The 19946-nt window shown below is 36.9% G+C and overlaps 1 non-coding gene across 1 annotated transcript; it reads left to right on the forward strand.

The window, feature by feature from the left end:
* The first annotated feature begins 8915 nt into the window (after positions 1-8915).
* On the forward strand, positions 8916-9022 carry LOC125997665 (U6 spliceosomal RNA). The gene has a single exon (XR_007491704.1). It is a non-coding gene; the product is annotated as a U6 spliceosomal RNA (small nuclear RNA).
* Positions 9023-19946: the final 10924 nt, after the last annotated feature.

The following is a 19946-nucleotide window of genomic DNA, read 5'->3' on the forward strand; positions in this document are numbered from 1 at the left end:
TTCTCCTAAGGTTTTCGATTAAGAAGGAAAGTAATACAAAGCCTATTTCAAAACCTGATCTGACAACAAACACAAACTATAAGAAACTATCATTCAGATTCTATGTAATAGAAAAATGGGGGGGGGGTTGGGAGGAATAAACCAAACTGAAAAATTCTGCAGAGTTTGAAATGGTATTGTTTTCTAGGTTATCATTTCCACAAATTTAGAAATTATCTGGTTCAACATTTTCCAACTACAGATGAATAAAACTGTAACTAAGGAAATGATGTGAAATATTCCAAGACAGAGGTAAAATAAAGGGGCAGAATTGTAACCCTAGATCTATTTTTAAATAAAAAATACTTTCAAAAAATGTAAAGTAAATTTATTAATAAACTACATTTTCTTATGACAAAAACCAACCACTAGATTTACTATTAACAGCTTTTAGAGGTATACTTTACATACAATTTTGTTCATAAAGTACACAATGATAAAAATTTTAAACAGTGCTGGCTGATACCTCTACATCATTCTGAGAAATGGGGTTGGGGCAAATTTCCCTTTTGACTTGACCCCCTACATCCTTTAATGAAAATATCCTAACTCACAACTTTATCAAACCACTAAATTTGTTTTAGATCTATAAAGCCTGGAGTGTGTGGCCATTGTCTCTATCCTATAGTAGTGTCAGCCCAGTAATGTCTTAGGAAGTTTAATGGGAAAGTTAGATACTGGGCGACCCACCTCAGGGGGCCTAAGCAGTAACACAGAAGGCTCAAATAATACCAAATTACATAGTAAATCTTTATAGATTGACGTTAGTAACACCAGGGAGTAAAATAACAAATCATTTTAAATTATAAAAAAATATTTAAGCAAATGTTTAAATGTGTGCAACGATCAACATAATCCCTCTTGAAAAGACTATCTAAATATTGAAAATTTCCTTTTTATTTATTTTATTTTTGCTTTAAATGTTTCCCACACTTAGCCTAAGCAACCACTAGTATGCTTTCTGCTTATCATTTTTACTATTCTTTAGCCATTGCATATAAACAAAATATAATTTGTGAGTGGCAATTTTGTTTAAAATAATATTTTAGGTTACACTGTGCTGAATTTTTAAAAATTATGAATAATTTATTTTGCTTATTGGTGAATGAGACTATTAGATACAGCACAACACATTTTCTTGATTCATTTCAATGTTAATGAAGCTTTGGGTTATTTACTGTGTAGGTTTTATGAATAATACTTTTATAAACAATCATAAATGTAGTTTTTGTGAACATGTATCCTTTTCCCTTGTATAAATTCCTAGAATTAGAATTCCTGGGTAATATAATAAACACATGTTTGAATTTCTAAGATGTTACCAAGCTTTGAGAAAATGATTGCACCACTTCCTCCACCATCATTGTATCCACATTCTTTTTTTTATAGCTTTATTTAAGCACCATTTTGACATTAGAAAAGTATGTATGTATATATTACAGGAAAAAAGTAAAGGTGATATCAAGTATAATTAATGTAACCTTTTAAAACCTAGTTCAAAAGGACAATGAAAGAAAAAATATAAGAAGAAAACATAAATAGTATAGCGTGTTGATGTAGAAGCTTAATATAACTCACAGAAATTTCAGAAAAAAATTAACTGGGAAGATAAAACTGCAAAGTGAATAAAGTTAATTTTGTAGAACTAATAAAAATATTTTTGACTTTGAAAGTATTTCTATGGTTTAGTAGGAAAAAATAAAAAAAATGACATCTTGATTCTCAGCCAAATTTTTATAATGTTAAAGTTAGAAAACCTTGAGGCTGGAGCGATAGTACAGAGGTAAGAAGTTTTACCTTGCACGCAGCTGCCCAGGGTAGGATTCCAGCATCTCTATGGTCCACTGAGCCTGTCGGAGTGGTTTCTAGTGTAGAGCCAGGAGTAATCCCTGAGCACCATTAGCTGTGGCCCAAAAACAAACCAAAAAATTCAAATACTTTCAAGAAATTTATTTCTATAAATTTATAAAAATGATATTTAAAAAAATCTAGGAATCTATTTCCAGTAAACACACTATCAGAAATTTAGATCTTGTCTCATAGACTCTTTTTCTTTGAAAGTTACTTAAGGATATTCAACAAACAAATGATAACAAATTAAGATGAAAGAATGAATGCATTTTATAGCTTTTATTTTATTTTTTATTGTAGGCCCATACCCAACAGTACTCAGGTCTCATTCCTAAATTTGTGCTCAGAGCACAATCTTGGTGGGGCTCTGTAGACCATATATCAGGGGTCTCAAACTTGCTGCCTGCGGTCCATTTGCGTCCCTCCATACAAAATTTTGTGGCCCGTGGCCAGCCTTCAAATATCGCAGTATTCACGATTATTTGCTTACCGAATAATCACAATAAAAATTGCATTAGTAAGAAAAACATCACATTAAACATTCGCATACCCTGAGCAGTTCCATTCAGGGTATGCAAATGTTTAATGTGATTTTTGCTATTTTTTTCTTACTAATGTGATTTTTTATTGCGAATATTCGGTAAGCGAATAATCGCGAATACATTGCGCCTAGTGCAGATGTCATTTCGGCTGCTCCTGCCCGCTGTCCCTGGCATTATCAGAGGCCTAAGGGAGAGAAGGGAGAGAAGTTTATTATAGAATTAGATTTTGTCATACCTTCATCATGACTTCATCAAAGCCTGCAGTGAAGAGAAAGATTGATGACGAACACAGACAATTTCAGGAAAAGTGGGAGATGCAGTATTTCTTTGTTGAGTACAGGGGCATCCCCACATGTCTTATTTGCTCAGAGAAAGTTGCAGTGCACAGGAATACAACTTGAAACGCCATTATTCAACTAAACATGCTGAGGAATGTGCAAAATATCGAGGAAATGAGAAAGCCAAGCGGGTTGCCAGTCTTAAAGCATGTCTAATGAGGCAACAAGATTTCTTCAAGAAAGCAACCAAAGAGAATGTTGCATCAGTCGAAGCTAGTTTCATGGTTAGTGAGATGATTGCTAAGGCAGGAAAACCATTCACAGAAGGAGAGTTTGTTAAAAAATGCATGTTACAGGCTGCAAGTATTATCTGTCTGGAAAAGAAAGGTCAGTTTAGCAAAATCAGCCTTTCTGCCAACACTGTGGCAGAGCGCATTTTTGACATGTCAAGTGACTTTTATCATCAACTGTGTGAGAAAGCCAAATGTTTTGATGCATACTCAGTTGCTCTTGACGAGTGCACAGATATAACAGACACTGCACAGCTCACAATTTATGTTCGTGGTGTTGATTGCAATTTTGAATTGACAGAGGAGCTGCTCACAATAATTTCAATGCATGGCCAGACCACCACTAATGAGATATTTCGGTATTTGTGTGATGCCATTGAGAACACAGGTTTGCCATGGAAGAGGTTTGTTGGAATAATAACCGATGGAGCACCATCGATGACAGGGAGGAAAAATGGACTGGTGGCACTTGTTCAAAAAAAAAAAAAACTTGAAGAGGAGGGTGTAGAGAAGGCCATTGCTCTTCACTGCATTATCCATCAGCAGGCCCTTTGCAGTAAATGCCTGCCATGTGACAATGTGATGTCTGTTGTTGTGAAATGCATCAACCAAATCAGATCCAGGGGCTTAAAGCACAGGAAGTTCCATGCTTTTTAAGAGGAAATGGAATCAGAATATGGAGATGTGCTCTATTTCACCGAGGTACAATGGCTCAGCAGGGGAAATGTCCTGAAAAGATTTTTTGAGTTGAGAGTAGAAGTGAAAGCCTTCATGGAGAAGGATGGGAATGCTGTTTCTGAGTTGAGTGATCATAAATGGCTCATGGACTTAGCTAATTTTGTTGACATCACACATAAGCTGAATATACTAAGCAAGATGTTACAAGGCCCGGGGCAGCTTATCAGTGCTGCCTGTGACAACATGAGAGCATTCTCCACAAACTTGTGTTATGCAAATTCCAGCTCTCTCAGACAAACCTTTGCCATTTCCCAGCATGCAAGGAACTTGTGGATGCAGGCATACCATTCAGTGGTGAGAAATATGTTAATGCTATTTTTAAGCTAAAAAAGGAACTTGATCACCAGATTTGCAGACTTGCAAGTTGCCCCTCCTGTGCTTCAAATGGAGCTCATTGACCTGCAGTGCCACTCTGATCTCAAAGCCAAGTTCAGGGAGATTAGTGGAAAAGCAGACATGCATGGGCAATTTTTGAGAGAATTGTCCCCAGCTTCCCTGAGCTTTCCCGAATGTTCAAGCACACCATGTGCCTTTTTGGGAGCACATATTTGTGAGAAAAGTTTTCTCCACATTGAACTTCAATAAGTCAAAGTACAGGTTTAGACTTAATGCTGATCATCTTCAGGCCATACTGAGGGTCTCAACTGCTTCCTCTCTAAAGCCAAATGTGGTTCAGATTTGTGAGAAGAAGCGCTGTCAAGTCTCTGGCAGCAAGGAATAGGCAAAAAATGCCATGTTCAGAAGAAATGTTTATGATCTTCACTCAATTTTCTATTCATGTTCAGAATAAATAATTAAAACTGTTAATAATGACGTTTGAGGACTTTTTTTTTTTTTGTGAAATCTCTTATGCGGCCCTGCCTCACCCCGACTTTGCTTCCTGCGGCCCCCAGGTAAATTGAGTTTGAGACCCCTGCCATATACGGTGCTGGAGATAGAACAGGAGTCGGCTACACACAAAGCAAGTGTCCTTCATTCTATAATATTACTCCAGTCACTGTCACTGTGACCTTTATTTTAAGGTAAAATTAATTCTCTCTCTCTTTCACTCATGAGACAAAGATTTTATTTTTATGTGGAGCAAGTAAATTAATAAAGAAAGCCAGTTGAAGTTGACAATATTTGCAGAATTACAAAACAATTTGTAATAATAATAATAATTAACATTTTCAACAATTCTTATAGACCTATTATATCTAAGCTATTAATGTATATTAATTTACTTAATTTTCCAAACAATTCTGTGGCTTATATCATACTTTTCACTTACACCTGGTCTCAGAAAAGGATCCTTTTGAGCATGGTATTTGAAAGTCAATTGACAACAAATAAAAATGTCCATTAAAGTAGTCAATACCTTTAAATAGTGTTTCCACTTCTATTACATTACCCTAAGGAAATAATTTAAGTGTAGTCGAATATTTACACAAATACTCGATGCAGAGAAAAACGACAAACAATTTTAGAAACAGCTTAAATTTGCAGCAATTTCATATGTTTAAATGAGTCCTTTTAAATAAATAAACATGCTATGAGTCTGATGAGTCATTCTGCCATCATTCAAAAGATTTAGGAATTTATTGCCAGTCATTTTAATAATGTGTTAAGTAAGACGATTCAAGTTAATAAAATTTATATGTTGATAGCTTGAAATTATTAATAATGTTTGCTTTCTTTCCTGACTATTATGTATACAATATTTAAATTAATGTTTTAGTTTTATACTAATTAAAATATTTAATAACTATGTTATAGATCCAATGGTACCATACCACATTCTGCACCATGCTGCCCAATATTACTTCCCCTTTTCCTTAGCATCCTTTCCATCCATCTGCCCCTTATTAAGACTTTACTCCTGTCATCAGAATCTAAGGGTTGATTTTTATTGGACATCACTTGTTCTCTCACTGTGTTTCGTCTTACACAACATATGACTGAATTCATCTGGTAGTTTCTGATTTATTTCATTTTACGTGACATCTTCAGTTCTATCCTTGTAGCAAAAGACCAGATTTCTTATCCAAAGAGGAATGACTGAAACAACCAGAGAAATTTAGCCAGCAGAAGGTTAAATAAAATATATTTATCAGTTTGAGTCATGAAAGTATAGTGCAAGAATAATGTAGATGTGGTGTCGGGAAACAACAAAATTCCAAAGTTTTACCATACTACCACCTTGAGTTTAAGTACCACTTTCATAGATATGTAAACTGTCTTTTAATGTTGTTTCACTAGCAACCAATACAAGAGACAAACTCTTAGGTCTCTTCTGTTCCATGACACTAATTTTTTTCAAGTTCACTATAATGTGTCTCTACTTATTCATTTATTTCCCAGTGATTGCCTGTGGGAACCTTGCCTGTGTTATTTGCTAGCAAATCTCCACTGAGTGAACTGTGTACAATCTGCCCTGCAGGGCAAATGTTCCTGCATTGTTTAAATGTGGAAGTAGAGAGAGAACAAAAAAAAAAGAAGTAAAGCAAAGAAAAAAGAAAAGTTTTCTTTTTGACCTTAAATTTTCTCCTAAGACTCAGAAAAGAAGGAAGAAACATATGTGCGTAAATACACATAGACATGCAGACAAACATTTGCACTCACACTCAACCCTATTATAAGGTTGTAGAGAGTGAGGGGCCGGAGCAATAGCACAACTATAGGGTGTTTGCCTTGCATGTGGCTGGCCCAGAAAGGACCAAGGTTCGATCCCCCAGCGTGACATATGGCCCCCCAAGCCAGGAATAATTTCTGAGTGCATAGGCCAGGAGTAACTCCTGAGCATCACCGGTGTGGCCCAAACACCAAAAAAAAAAAAAAAGATTGTAAAGGGTAACAAGCCAGAAGGCTATAAACTTGGATAGGGTGATATCATAACTTACGATGAAATTTTCTCTTTTCCAGAAAAGCTCTCAGTGTTTTCTCTGAAAGTGTTTCTCTAGATAGTGTCTTTACAACAAAATACTAGATTGGTTCTTAATTAAATAAATAAATCCTATTGTCTAGTCAAATGACACTACAATTCAATATCTGCAACCTGTTGTGGACAATGCTCCGGATATCACTATCACCCCAATTTTATTGTTCTGCAAACGTTGAGTCCTATGATTAACCTTTTGTTCTCCTTACTCTTTTCAGAATGCCCTATTTGAAAAGCTGAGGTATCCGAGAAGGAGCAAACCAGAAGAAATTGGAAAAAGTCTCATAGTCAACTTTAGCATGTGTGTTTCTTTTTCCCATGAGTCTGAATGAATCTTGGCTGACTGATAGCCCTCAACTATTATCTTATTCAGTAATAATAAAATAATGAAGAGCAGAAAGTTCTGAGGAAGACACACCCTTTATAAACTCTTATCACCTCTGAAAATATAAATGAAATGAAGTTAGAAACTTGTTATACCAATGCCATCACTTCATCTGAAAGAGATCTATCTCTTAGTGAAAAAAGCACAATGATTTCTGATATTCAAGGGGTTGCAGTTTACATGTCCAACTGTCCATTGAAATTTACTACTGACCCACTGAAGCCAGCATTGGATCTAGGGATACTCTCCATAGTATACAGATATGAGAACAATGAGCTTTTAGCCCAGATTGAGACCATCTCTGTCTGTGATTTTTTTTTTTTTGGTTTTTGGGCCACACCCAGTAACACTCAGGGGTTACTCCTGGCTATGTGCTCAGAAGTTGCTCCTGGCTCGGGGGACCATATGGGACACCGGGGGATCGAACCGCAGTCCGTCCAAGGCTAGCGCAGGCAAGGCAGGCACCTTACCTTTAGCGTCACCGCCCGGCATCTCTGTCTGTGATTTTTACACTATACAACATTTCTTCCTATGGGAGCTATGACAGAAAGACAAAAAAAAAATCCAAGGTCTGTCCTGAAAAATCGAGTTTTTTAGGTGTGGAATAAAACTGGGTGGTTTTTATTGCATCTCCCTAATGATAATCAATGGAGAACATCTTTTCATGTAACTGTTGGCCATCTGTGAATATGAAAACACTAATTTAAATTGGCATCTAAACCCCTATGGTCATTGCAATATTATTCACAAGAGCCAACATAGGGAGCAACTAAAGTGCCTGTTGATGGAAGATTGGATAAAGATGTAGTATATAAACACAATGTAATGCTATTCAACTATTAAAATTGGAAGGCAACATCTTTTTTTTTAATTTTTTAAATTTTGAATTATGAGAACAAAAGATGCAAAGAAAGAGGACAAGGTAAAGTTATAGTGGAAGGACAATCAGCCATAACATAATTCTCAGAGGAAGTCCCCTTGCTGATATCTTAACTTTGAACTTTCAGCCAAAGAACGTTAAGATAAATAAAACAGAATCCATGTACAATTACTTTGTCCCTCAAGTCCCCAGATTGTAGCACATTATATTTCTTAATAGCACACAAGGCAATCTAAAGCCATAAAACTTACGTAACTCCTTAAACATTAGAGGCATAGTATTTTTTACATTTCCATGTACATGCATATTAGCTTAAGTTAACCTCAAATTTTAAGTAGGTGAATTTAACCTCAAATTTTAAGTGGGTGCATTTTAATGATTAGAGTCAAAGGAGCACAGTAAAAAACAGTGTTAGAGTGGCAACCTCACAATTAAGGGGCAATACAGCAAGCCCTGTCCAGTAAGCAGGTCATTGTTTTTGTTAAGTCTTCTTAGTGTTAAGGGAAGTCTTTTTTGAGTAGATCGATGTCAGAGCAGCTGTAGGGTCTTCCCTGGTAGAGGAATGCGGAAGGCAACATCTTAACACTTATTATAATATGGGTGGCCTGAGGGTATTATGTTAAGTAAAATAAATCAGATTGAAAAAAGTGCATACAACATACTTTCATTCATATGTGGAAAAATAGCACACAAGCAAACAAAACCTGAAAAACCCTTAGATACTACCATTAATGTGATCACGGAGGTTACAGTGTAAATTGTGGATGGAAGAGGTAGGAAAGGCTAATTTGATGGAGGATGGTTAGTGGTGGTCAATATAGTATAGACATGTATTTAGGTATGAAGCTGGCATTTGAAATGTATAGTGTTGTAAAAATAATGACATTTCAACTAAAGGAAACGGAGACCCTTGCTAGAGAAATGTGCTAACCTCAAGGATGTTCCTAAACCAACTCTTAGTATTGCCTTGTAGACTCATTAAGAAGTCCTCTCTCATGCTCGCTTCGGCAGTACATATACTAAAATTGGAACGATACAGAGAAGATTAGCATGGCCCCTGCGCAAGGATGACACGCAAATTCATGAAGCGTTCCATATTTAAAAAAAAAAAAGAATTACTCTCTCTATTTCTATTTGAACAAGAGTATATATATGGGCTCCCTGTGTGTGACACCAGGCGGGGAAAATCCGCGAAAGTACACCGGCCCAGTGGGGCTCAGCTGTGAAAGACTGTGAGTGTGACCTGTCTATGTCTGTCTACTGTCCTCTTGCGTGAAACTCTTGCGAGTGGGGCAAAAAGAGGCTCAGAGGAGCACGGCCGCTCCGCTTCGCTACGCGGCCGTGCACTCTTTCTAAGGAAAGAACTCCATTGCAACAAGAAGGAAAAATCACACTAAGAACGGCGCTATATCACAGAAGCAAACATTTCTCTCTGGACTGTCTTCTCTGTTGCATGCTCGGGCCTAAGATTTGACCCAGTGTGAGGCTTCATCCACGGAGAACTCCCCTCCCTTAGAGGCAAGTCAGCCCATCCAGAAAGGGAGGAGCCAGAGGAGTGTACTGCCTACATCATATAGACAATGAATACCACCACAACACGTAGAAAAACCCACAATACAAGTGTGACAATGGGGAAACAACGCAGGCCAGCATCAGACATAGAGAATGAAGATGACAATTCTGAGGACCAGATAATGACTGAACAACTAATCAACCTCTCAGATAAGGACTTTAGACTAGCAATATGGAAGGTGCTCAACAGACTCCAAGAAACCATGGATCGAGTTGAACAGAACACTAATAAGAACCAAGAAAATATGAAGGCAGAAATCACAAAACTCCAAACTGAAATAACATGTCAACTAACAGGACTGAAAAAGTCAGTAAACGAAGTGAATGACAAAATGGATAAGCTCTGGGACAGGGTATCAGAAGCTGAGAATAGACTTGGTGCTGTGGAAGATGAGATATATAACAATTCCATACAGCAGGAGAGATTGGACAAAAAACTTAAAGCAAATGAGCAGACAATGGAAAAATTAGTCAAAGAATGGGAACAGATGAAAATAGAAGTCTATGATAAGATCAACAGAAACAATTTAAGAATCATTGGAGTCCCAGAGACCCAGGAAGAAAATTTCCAGGAAGAATCAATGGTCAAGAACATCATTAAAGAGAAACTTCCAGAGCTAAAGAATATATGTGATCAAATCCTGCATGCCCGAAGAGTACCAACCAAAAGAGACCCCAGAAAAACCACCCCAAGACACATCCTAGTCACAATGACAAATCCCACAGATAGAGACAGAATTCTGAAAACAGCAAGATCAAAAGGGGAAATCATGTTCAAGCAAGCTTCCCTGAGATTTACAGCAGACCTGTCACCAGAAACGCTCAATGCCAGAAAGCAGTGGTGGGATATTGTGACAAGACTGAATGAAATGAATGCTTCACCCAGAATACTATACCCAGCAAAACTCACTTTCCGGTTTGATGGAAGAATACATGGTTTCACAGACAAAAAACAGCTCAGAAACTTCACAGACACAAAACCAGTCTTAAGAGAAAAACTGAAAGACCTAATCTAAGACAAGACTACCCAAAAAACACACCAAATTTTGAAATAAAGATGGCGTTAAATCCCAGGACAATTCTTTCTCTCAACGTCAATGGACTAAATGCACCAGTTAAGAGACACAGAGTGGCTAAATGGATCAAAAAACTCAATCCAACCTTCTGCTGCCTACAAGAAACGCACCTGAATAGTCAGAACAAACATAGACTCAAAATAAAAGGCTGGAGAAAAGTTATCCAAGCAAACAACACCCATAAAAAAGCTGGAGTGGCCATACTAATATCAGATAATGCAAACTTTATACTCAGGAAGGTTGTAAGGGACAAAGACGGACATTTTATATTAATCAAGGGGTACGTAGAGCAGGAAGAATTCACTCTCCTAAACATATATGCACCGAATGAGGGGCCAGCAAAATATTTAATACAACTGTTGACAAATCTGAAAAATAATATCAACAACACAATAATTGTGGGGGACCTTAACACGGCTTTGTCAACACTGGACAGGTCAACCAGACTGAAACCCAACAAGAATATACTAGACCTGAGGAGAGAAATGGAAGAAAGAGGCCTAGTGGATATATATAGGACACTCCATCCCCAGAAACCTGGATACACATTCTTCTCCAATGTACATGGGACATTCTCCAGGATAGACTACATGCTGGCACATAAAACATACCTCCATAAGATCAAGAGGATAGAAATTTTGCAGACTACCTTCGCTGACCACAAGGCTCTGAAATTATTTATGAACTCCAAAGGGACTCAGAAGAAACACTTTAACACCTGGAAGTTAAACAGCCTCATGCTCAATAACCAGTGGGTCCGAGATGAAATCAAGGAGGAAATAAAAAGGTTCCTGGAAACAAATGACAATAAAGACACAAACTCTCAGAACTTATGGGACACAGCAAAAGCAGTACTGAGAGGAAAATTTATAGCTTTGCAAGCACACATCAGGAAGGAAGAAGGAGCTTACCTGAGTAGCTTAATGACACAGCTAATAGAACTAGAAAATGCTCAACAAAAGGACCCAAGAATAGGAAGACAGAAGGAAATAACAAAGCTCAGAGCAGAAATCAACGAAGTGGAAACTCAAAAAACAATCCGAAAGATCAACGAAAGCAGAAGTTGGTTCTTTGAAAAAATAAACAAGATTGATAGACCACTGGCAAACCTAACAAAGAAAGAGAGAGAGAGAAACTTGATAACTCGTATCAGGAATGAAAAAGGAGAGATCACTACTGATATGACAGAGATTCAAAGGGTAATCAGAAACTACTTTGAAAAACTCTACGCCACTAAAAATGAGAACCTGGAAGAAATGGATAAATTCTTGGACTCTTATAATCTTCCACGGTTGAAGGAAGAGGATGTAGCATATCTAAACACCCCCATAACCATTGATGAAATTAAAACAGTAATCAAATGTCTGCCGAAAAACAAAAGCCCAGGTCCAGATGGATTCACTAATGAATTCTATCAAACTTTCCAAGAGGAACTACTGCCAATCTTGGCAAGACTCTTTCATGAAATTGAACAAACAGAAACACTTCCAAATAGCTTTTATGAAGCCAACATCACCTTGATACCTAAACCAGACAGAGACGCTACCAAAAAAGAAAATTACAGACCAATATCACTGATGAATGCAGATGCAAAGATCCTCAACAAAATCCTGGCAAATAGGATTCAATGCCTCGTTAAGAAGATCATCCACTACGATCAAGTAGGTTTCATCCCAGGAATGCAAGGCTGGTTTAACATCCGTAAATCTATCAACATAATACACAACATCAATAACAAGAAAAATAAAAACCACATGATCATATCAATAGATGCAGATAAAGCATTTGATAAGGTCCAACACCCATTCTTGATCAAAACTCTCAGCAAGATGGGAATGGAGGGAACCTTTCTCAATATAGTGAAGGCCATCTACCACAAGCCAGTGGCAAATATTATCCTCAATGGAGAAAAACTGAAAGCCTTCCCTCTAAATTCTGGCACAAGACAAGGCTGTCCTCTCTCACCACTCCTATTCAACATAGCACTGGAAGTACTTGCTATAGCGATTAGGCAAGAAAAGGATATCAAGGGAATCCAGATAGGAAAGGAAGAAGTCAAGCTCTCACTGTTTGCAGATGACATGATACTCTACTTAGAAAACCCTAAAGACTCTATCAAAAAGCTTCTAGAAACAATAGACTCATATAGCAAGGTGGCAGGCTACAAAATTAAGCCACAAAAATCAATGGCCTTTCTATATACCAATAGTAATAAGGATGAAATGGACATTAAGAAAACAACCCCATTCACAATAGTACCACACAAACTCAAATATCTTGGAATCAACTTGACTAAATACGTGAAGCACCTATACAAAGAAAACTATAAAACTCTGCTCCAAGAAATAAGAGAGGACACACGGAAATGGAAACACATACCCTGCTCATGGATTGGCAGGATTAACATCATCAAAATGTCAATACTCCCCAAGGCATTATACAGATTTAATGCCATCCCTCTAAAGATACCCATGACATTCTTCAAAGAAGTGGATCAGACACTCTTGAAATTCATTTGGAACAATAAACACCCTCGAATAGCTAAAGCAATCATTGGGAAAAAGAATATGGGAGGAATTACTTTTCCCAACTTTAAACTGTACTACAAAGCAACAGTTATCAAAACAGCATGGTATTGGAATAAGGATAGGTCCTCAGATCAGTGGAATAGGCTTGAATACTCAGAAAATGTTCCCCAGAGATACAACCATCTAATTTTTGATAAAGGAGCAGGAAATCCTAAATGGAGCAGGGAAAGCCTCTTCAACAAGTGGTGTTGGCACAATTGGATAGCCACTTGCAAAAAATTAAACTTAGACCCCCAGCTAACATCATGTACAAAGGTAAAATCCAAATGGATTAAAGACCTCGATATCAGCCCCAAAACCATAAGATATATAGAACAGCACATAGGCAAAACACTCAGGACATTACAGGCATCTTCAAGGAGGAAACTGCACTCTCCAAGCAAGTGAAAGCAGAGATTAACAGATGGGAATATATTAAGCTGAGAAGCTTCTGCACCTCAAAGGAAATAGTGCCCAGGATACAAGAGCCACCCACTGAGTGGGAGAAACTATTCACCCAATACCCATCAGATAAGGGGCTAATCTCCAAAATATACAAGGCACTGACAGAACTTTACAAGAAAAAAACATCTAACCCCATCAAAAAATGGGGAGATAAATGAACAGACACTTTGACAAAGAAGAAATACGCATGGCCAAAAGACACATGAAAAAATGTTCCACATCACTAATCATCAGGGAGATGCAAATCAAAACAATGATGAGATACCACCTCACACCCCAGAGAATGGCACACATCACAAAGAATGAGAATAAACAGTGTTGGCGGGGATGTGGAGAGAAAGGAACTCTTATCCACTGCTGGTGGGAATGCTGTCTAGTTCAACCTTTATAGAAAGCGATATGGAGATTCCTCCAAAAACTGGAAATCGAGCTCCCATACGATCCAGCTATACCACTCCTAGGAATATACCCTAGGAACACAAAAATACAATACAAAAACCCCTTCCTTACACCTATATTCATTGCAGCTCTATTTACCATAGCAAGACTCTGAAAACAACCAAGATGCCCTTCAACAGACGAATGGCTAAAGAAACTGTGGTACATATACACAATGGAATATTATGCAGCTGTCAGGAGAGATGAAGTCATGAAATTTTCCTATACATGGATGTACATGGAATCTATTATGCGGAGTGAAATAAGTCAGAGAGAGAGAGAAAAACGCAGAATGGTCTCACTCATCTATGGGTTTTAAGAAAAATGAAAGACACCCTTGTAATAATAATTTTCAGACACAAAAGAGAGAAAAGAGCTGGAAGTTCCAGCTCACCTCAGGAAGCTCACCACAAAGAGTGATGAGTTTAGTTAGAGAAATAACTACATTTTGAACTGTCCTAATATTGAGAATGTATGGGGGAAATGTAGAGCCTGTTTAGGGTACAGGCGGGGGTTGGGTGGGGAGGAGGGAGATTTGGGACTTGGGTGATGGGAATGTTGCACTGGTGATGGGTGGTGTTCCTTTTATGACTGAAACCCAAACACAATCATGTATGTAATCAAGGTGTTTAAATAAAAAAAAATTATGCATTAAAAAAAAATTGACTACACCTGCAAGGTCCTAAAGAGTTCTTTCTGTGTTTTCCTCAATGAATTTTGTGATTTTCTGTGAGATATTTAGCTGTTAATCTATTTTAAATTAAATGTTGTGTTTGAATCCAATGTTTTTAGCAAAAAAAAAAAGATTCACAGTAAAAAAAAAAGAATATATATATATATATATATATATATACTCTTCAATAAAAGTACATATGTATAATATGTATATAAAAGTGGATACAATACCCTATCCCTTATCTCTCACTGGATATCTTGAGTACTTTGCAATAAACAAAATGATCTTATTTAACGAGCTTATTGACTCATTTTTGTGAAGTTGAAAGACCAATGATAACAAAGACCATCTTTTGGATGGCGAATCCTGAATTCCAGATTTTAACATTTTGGGGGCTCGTCCCAGATTCGTGCATCCAAAGGCCTGAGGGACAACAGGACAGTAGGATGAAAAGGCTCGGACAAGGTTAGTAGACCCGCGATGTGTCTTGAGTAAACCCGAGCTCTGCGTATGGGAAAACTCCAGACGATTGTTATAGTGTGTGGTGGGTTCGATTCTCATTTGGAATAGCTGGTAATGACCTACCAGTGGTCGCCAACATGTGGCTCTTTCCACTTTTAATTTGGTTCTTCTGTGTGCCAGGCGGCCGCTCCAGGAGTCAGGACTCTGCTCCTAGCCTCTGTTGGCTCTCAAAATACATTTCAATCGTGGTTTTGGAGAGATCTAGCTCAGTTGAAAAGAAAGGTTGCCGACCACTGACCTAGGCGGACACGCTGTATGATGGTCACTGGCTGAGGAAGCATGGGAGATTTACCCCTTCCCCAGAGTTGGGGTCCGTTTGGCAATCCTAGGCTGAAGCGAGCTCGAGGTTGTAGAGGGAGAGAACCCTGACTGGAGTCCCATCTCCAATGGACAGTATTTAGGGACCCCAAACAGTTTTGAGAGGAGTGTATTCTCTACCTATCTATATCTGTCTTCTTCTGTCTGTGTGTCTGTCCTAAGTGTTGGGGGCATACTTAGTGTCTCTTGGTGTTTTCTCAGTACCACTGTGTTAGAGAAATCCTAGGGGGTTGGTGAATTTGTGAGTAAGTTTAGCAAAAAGTGTGTGTGTGTGTGTGTGTGTGTGTGTGTGTGTGTGTGTGTGTGTGTGTGTGTGTGTGTGTTGGATTGACTTAAACAAGCCTAGTAAAGCATGAGGCCTAGACCCTTCCCCGCTCCCTAAGCAAGCTGAGTGTCTGTATTGCCCTGGGAAAGTAGGCAGCTGGAGAGACCTGTTGGGTGCCAGGCAGTTTGGAACTGCATAGGTCAGGGAGCACAGGGCTGAAGGCAAGGGTGCCATCCTACCCCCTTCCAACTGTGGGAGTTAGCCAGAGTGGTTATTTTTGCTGATGAGATAACAAAGGGGTGCGCTTAGTGGTATAAAGGATTATTAAGTCATTGGACACTTGAGTTCAGGTCTGGGAGAGTTAAAGTTCTCCAAAAAAGAGCTGAGAATGCCTTTATATATTTAGGATTTTATTTTTATTTTTTATTATATCTTTATTTAAACACTGATTACAAAGATGACTGTAGTTGAGTTTCAGTCACAAAAAGAACAGCCCCCCCCTTCACCAATGCAAAATTCCCACCACCAATGCCCCCATCTTTCTTCTTCCCCACACCTGCCTATATTCAAAACATACTTTCTACTTCTTTCTCATTAACATTGTCATGGTAGTTGCTAGTGTAGTTATTTCTCTAACTGGATTCACCGCTCTTTGAGGTGAGCTTCCTATCCTGAGGATGCTTTGAGATAAGAAAACACCAAGGTCTAGCCCTTATCTCTTATCACACACCCCCAGGAGTTTCTTTCTGATCAGAAAGGAAAAATTTTGCCATTTTAAAACTCAACTAATTGGATTATTGTTACTGTTGTTGTTGTTGTTGTTGTTGTTGTTGTTCTTCTTCTTCTTCTTCTTCTTCTTCTTCTTCTTCTTCTTATTCTTATTCTTCAAGGGAGAAAAGACTTATTGGGTATTTTTGTTTTGTTTTTTGGGCACACTCAGTGACGCTCAAGGGATACTCCTGGCTAGGCGCTCAGGAGTCGCTCCTGGCTTGGGGGACCATATGGGATGCCGGGAATCGAACCGTGGTCCCTCCTAGGCTAGCGCTGGCAAAGCAGACACCTTACTTCTAGCACCACTGCGCCGGCCCCTAGAGAACACTTAGTTTTAACAGTACTCATGTTTTCGTTTGGTTCAAAAATAAAATTCAGCTTAGAAATGAAAGAGTATGTTTAAGATTTGGCTAGTCCAAGTTTCTTCTATCAAATTATAGTTATTCTTTTTTGTGTGTGTGGTTTTTGGGTCACACCCGGCAGTGCTCAGGGGTCATTCCTGGCTCCATGCTCAGAAATTGCTCCTGGCAGGCACGGGGGACCATATGGGATGCCAGGATCCAAACCGATGACCTCCTGCACGAAAGGCAAACGCCTTACCTCCATGCTATCTCTCCGGCCCCAGTTATTCTTATATTAACACATCAGCATTATATTGAAAGTGTTCTTAATATTTTGTTAATTTAATATTAGAAATCATTTATATAAGCTATTGTTAAAGATGAAATTGGCATTTATTATGCCAATGATTGGAAAAAGTTAAATTGGGAAAAAAAAAGACAAAAATATTTTATACATTGTCATTAGAGATTTGCTATTACAATAACATGAAAAAAATTATTCTTTACCTCAAGAGAATGTCAGACTTAAGTAGAGTCTAAAGTAAAGATTCTGACATTCTATGTCCATCAATCAACCAGATGTATGGTATCATCTGATAAAAAAAATCTGTAATTAGAGCCTTTATTCATTTTTATGAGATAAATTCTCAGTTATGTAAACCTATTATTCTTATTGAATCCATTGAAGAACTGTTTTAAAGTTAACAGTTCCTTTTATATGGGAATATTTATATAACTGTATAATCCTTAAAAAATAAGGAAAATTGGGCAGAAATGTGATTTATTGTGGTTAACTTTATAAACAATGCTATTTATTTTGTGAAGTGCATGATATTATTTAGGTAACTAAATTAGTTTAGTTTAAACAAATAGTTTAATTAGGTAACTTAATTTTGTTACCAGGCATTAATATCGGTCATAAGATAGATTTATAAAGTGAGAAAACATCAATGGGTCATAATAATATTAAAAATACTATCTGAATATAATGGTACCTTAGTGTCAATAACAAAATAAAGGAAAACTTATTTAAAGGTCTTTAACAAGTATAATAAAGGAAAATTTGTTGCTGTCAGATATAAGTAGGACTAACAATTTCTTTGCAAAAAAGGAAATAAATTTTTGAGTATCTGAATAAAATGCAGACTTTTCAAAATTGGAGTAAAATCAGTCTTATTCTATCTTTCTGAGAATTTACAACTTACTATAATGATTAGATTAAAAACACACTTGCTCTTAACATGTTAATTTAGGAACCATTGTACATTACCTATTTCTCATTTGCTGAAATTGAGTGATTAATCTTATAAAATTGGTACTGAGAAATATATATATTTGATGGACCCGATAATAAAATGTGGCACTTGAATTTTTATTGCTAAAAGGGACACCCACAGAGTTGTGTAGTAGTGAACTATTTGGACTTTTGGTTAACAAACACTCCATTTTAATTGTATTACTTGTTTAGAAGTATTTCAAGATGAAAGCCTCTGATCTGTATTGTCAGTGAAAGAAGCAATTCCCTTGCTTTATATCAGTATGGCATGCTAAACTATTTGCATTCACTAAATTTAGCTAAATTAAAACACTGAAGCAGCAGGAAACTATCAAATATGTGTGTAATATATCCATATTACAATTGCAAAATGCTATGCCTAATGCAACTAGAAAAAGAGAACTATTTTGAAGATGTTCCAAGTTATTGACAAAAGGAGCATAGTAACTAAAAATGTGTGTGATGGGGACATACTTTAAAAATGTAATTCCTCCTTACTGCCAATTACAAATCCTGAGAGTATTTTTAAAGAGAATATATTTTGTAATGGTAAAGAATTTTTTTAATTTGACATATAGAATTTTAACATGGAATACTTAGAAGCACAGTAAGCACAGTAAATGCTGAATTTATCTGATTTTGGTTCTATGTTTTAGCTAGGAGCTTTTCGTTTTGAATATGGCTTAAAGGAATTAAAAAGATAACTGCTCATTATTTTTGGGCAATTTATAATGGGCTGAACTTACCTTAAAAGGAAACAAATTCTTGGTAATATACAAATGAGTAACTTAAGGTCTTCAAAATTAGGGACATTTCTTGTTTCATGAGTCAGATTTGGCCACCTTTAATAGTTATGTTGACTGCTTGCATTTAATAACTGAAAATTTAAAAAATATTATAGCTATTTACTATAGGAATATTATGAATGTTCTTTTGATATAAGCCATATAAATGTTGTCCTTTAATAAAATGCTCTCAGAGAATGAAAAAGAAAAGAAAAAGTTAGAAAAAGGAATGTAGGTGTGTGATTTAAATAAAAAGATGACGGATTTGTGAATGTTCTGTGAGGATGTGATCAGTTGGTTAAAAGAAAGTTATAAAGAGATATGGAAAAGGTTTGAAAAATGTGAACTAAGGAAAGAAACTGTATGGTCAAATGACATAAGATGTCTCTAAACTAGAAATGATCTAAAATTTCTGTGTAAAGAATTCTCTGACAAAGGAGCTTTGATATACTAAACTCATGTTATAGTGTTCTTATGCTTACTGGGTAGGAATAATGTAATAATGGGGTGTATAAATTCCTAATATAAAAATTTTAAAAAGGATAATCATGAGTATAAGAAAGTTTATTGAAAATTAGTTTAAAAGTTTTTGAAAAATTATTCAACTTTTGACTAAACAGGAAGAAGCCACAATTGACTACAGAGAGTCCTTAGCTAAACATAAAAAACCTACATAGTTGGCATTCTCCTGGTATTTACAAAATTTCTGTTCAAATTACTTATATAATAGATTTTATACATTAGTGGTATATGTGATGTGGTATATGGTATGTGATGTGATTTGCTGGTGCCCAGAATGCCTTCTGCCTGTAACCCTATAAACTGAGGCCAGAAGAATGAGTAAACTTATACTTTCAGTATAGTTTACAGAATGAGACAGTTTGAATGCTTTTGTATGTGCTGTCATTTAATTAAAATACCACTTACCAGGTTTTTCATTCCTTTCTGTCAAGG

This window comes from Suncus etruscus, chromosome 19, assembly GCF_024139225.1.
Source record: "Suncus etruscus isolate mSunEtr1 chromosome 19, mSunEtr1.pri.cur, whole genome shotgun sequence".
In the NCBI taxonomy this organism is placed as follows: Eukaryota; Metazoa; Chordata; class Mammalia; order Eulipotyphla; family Soricidae; genus Suncus; species Suncus etruscus.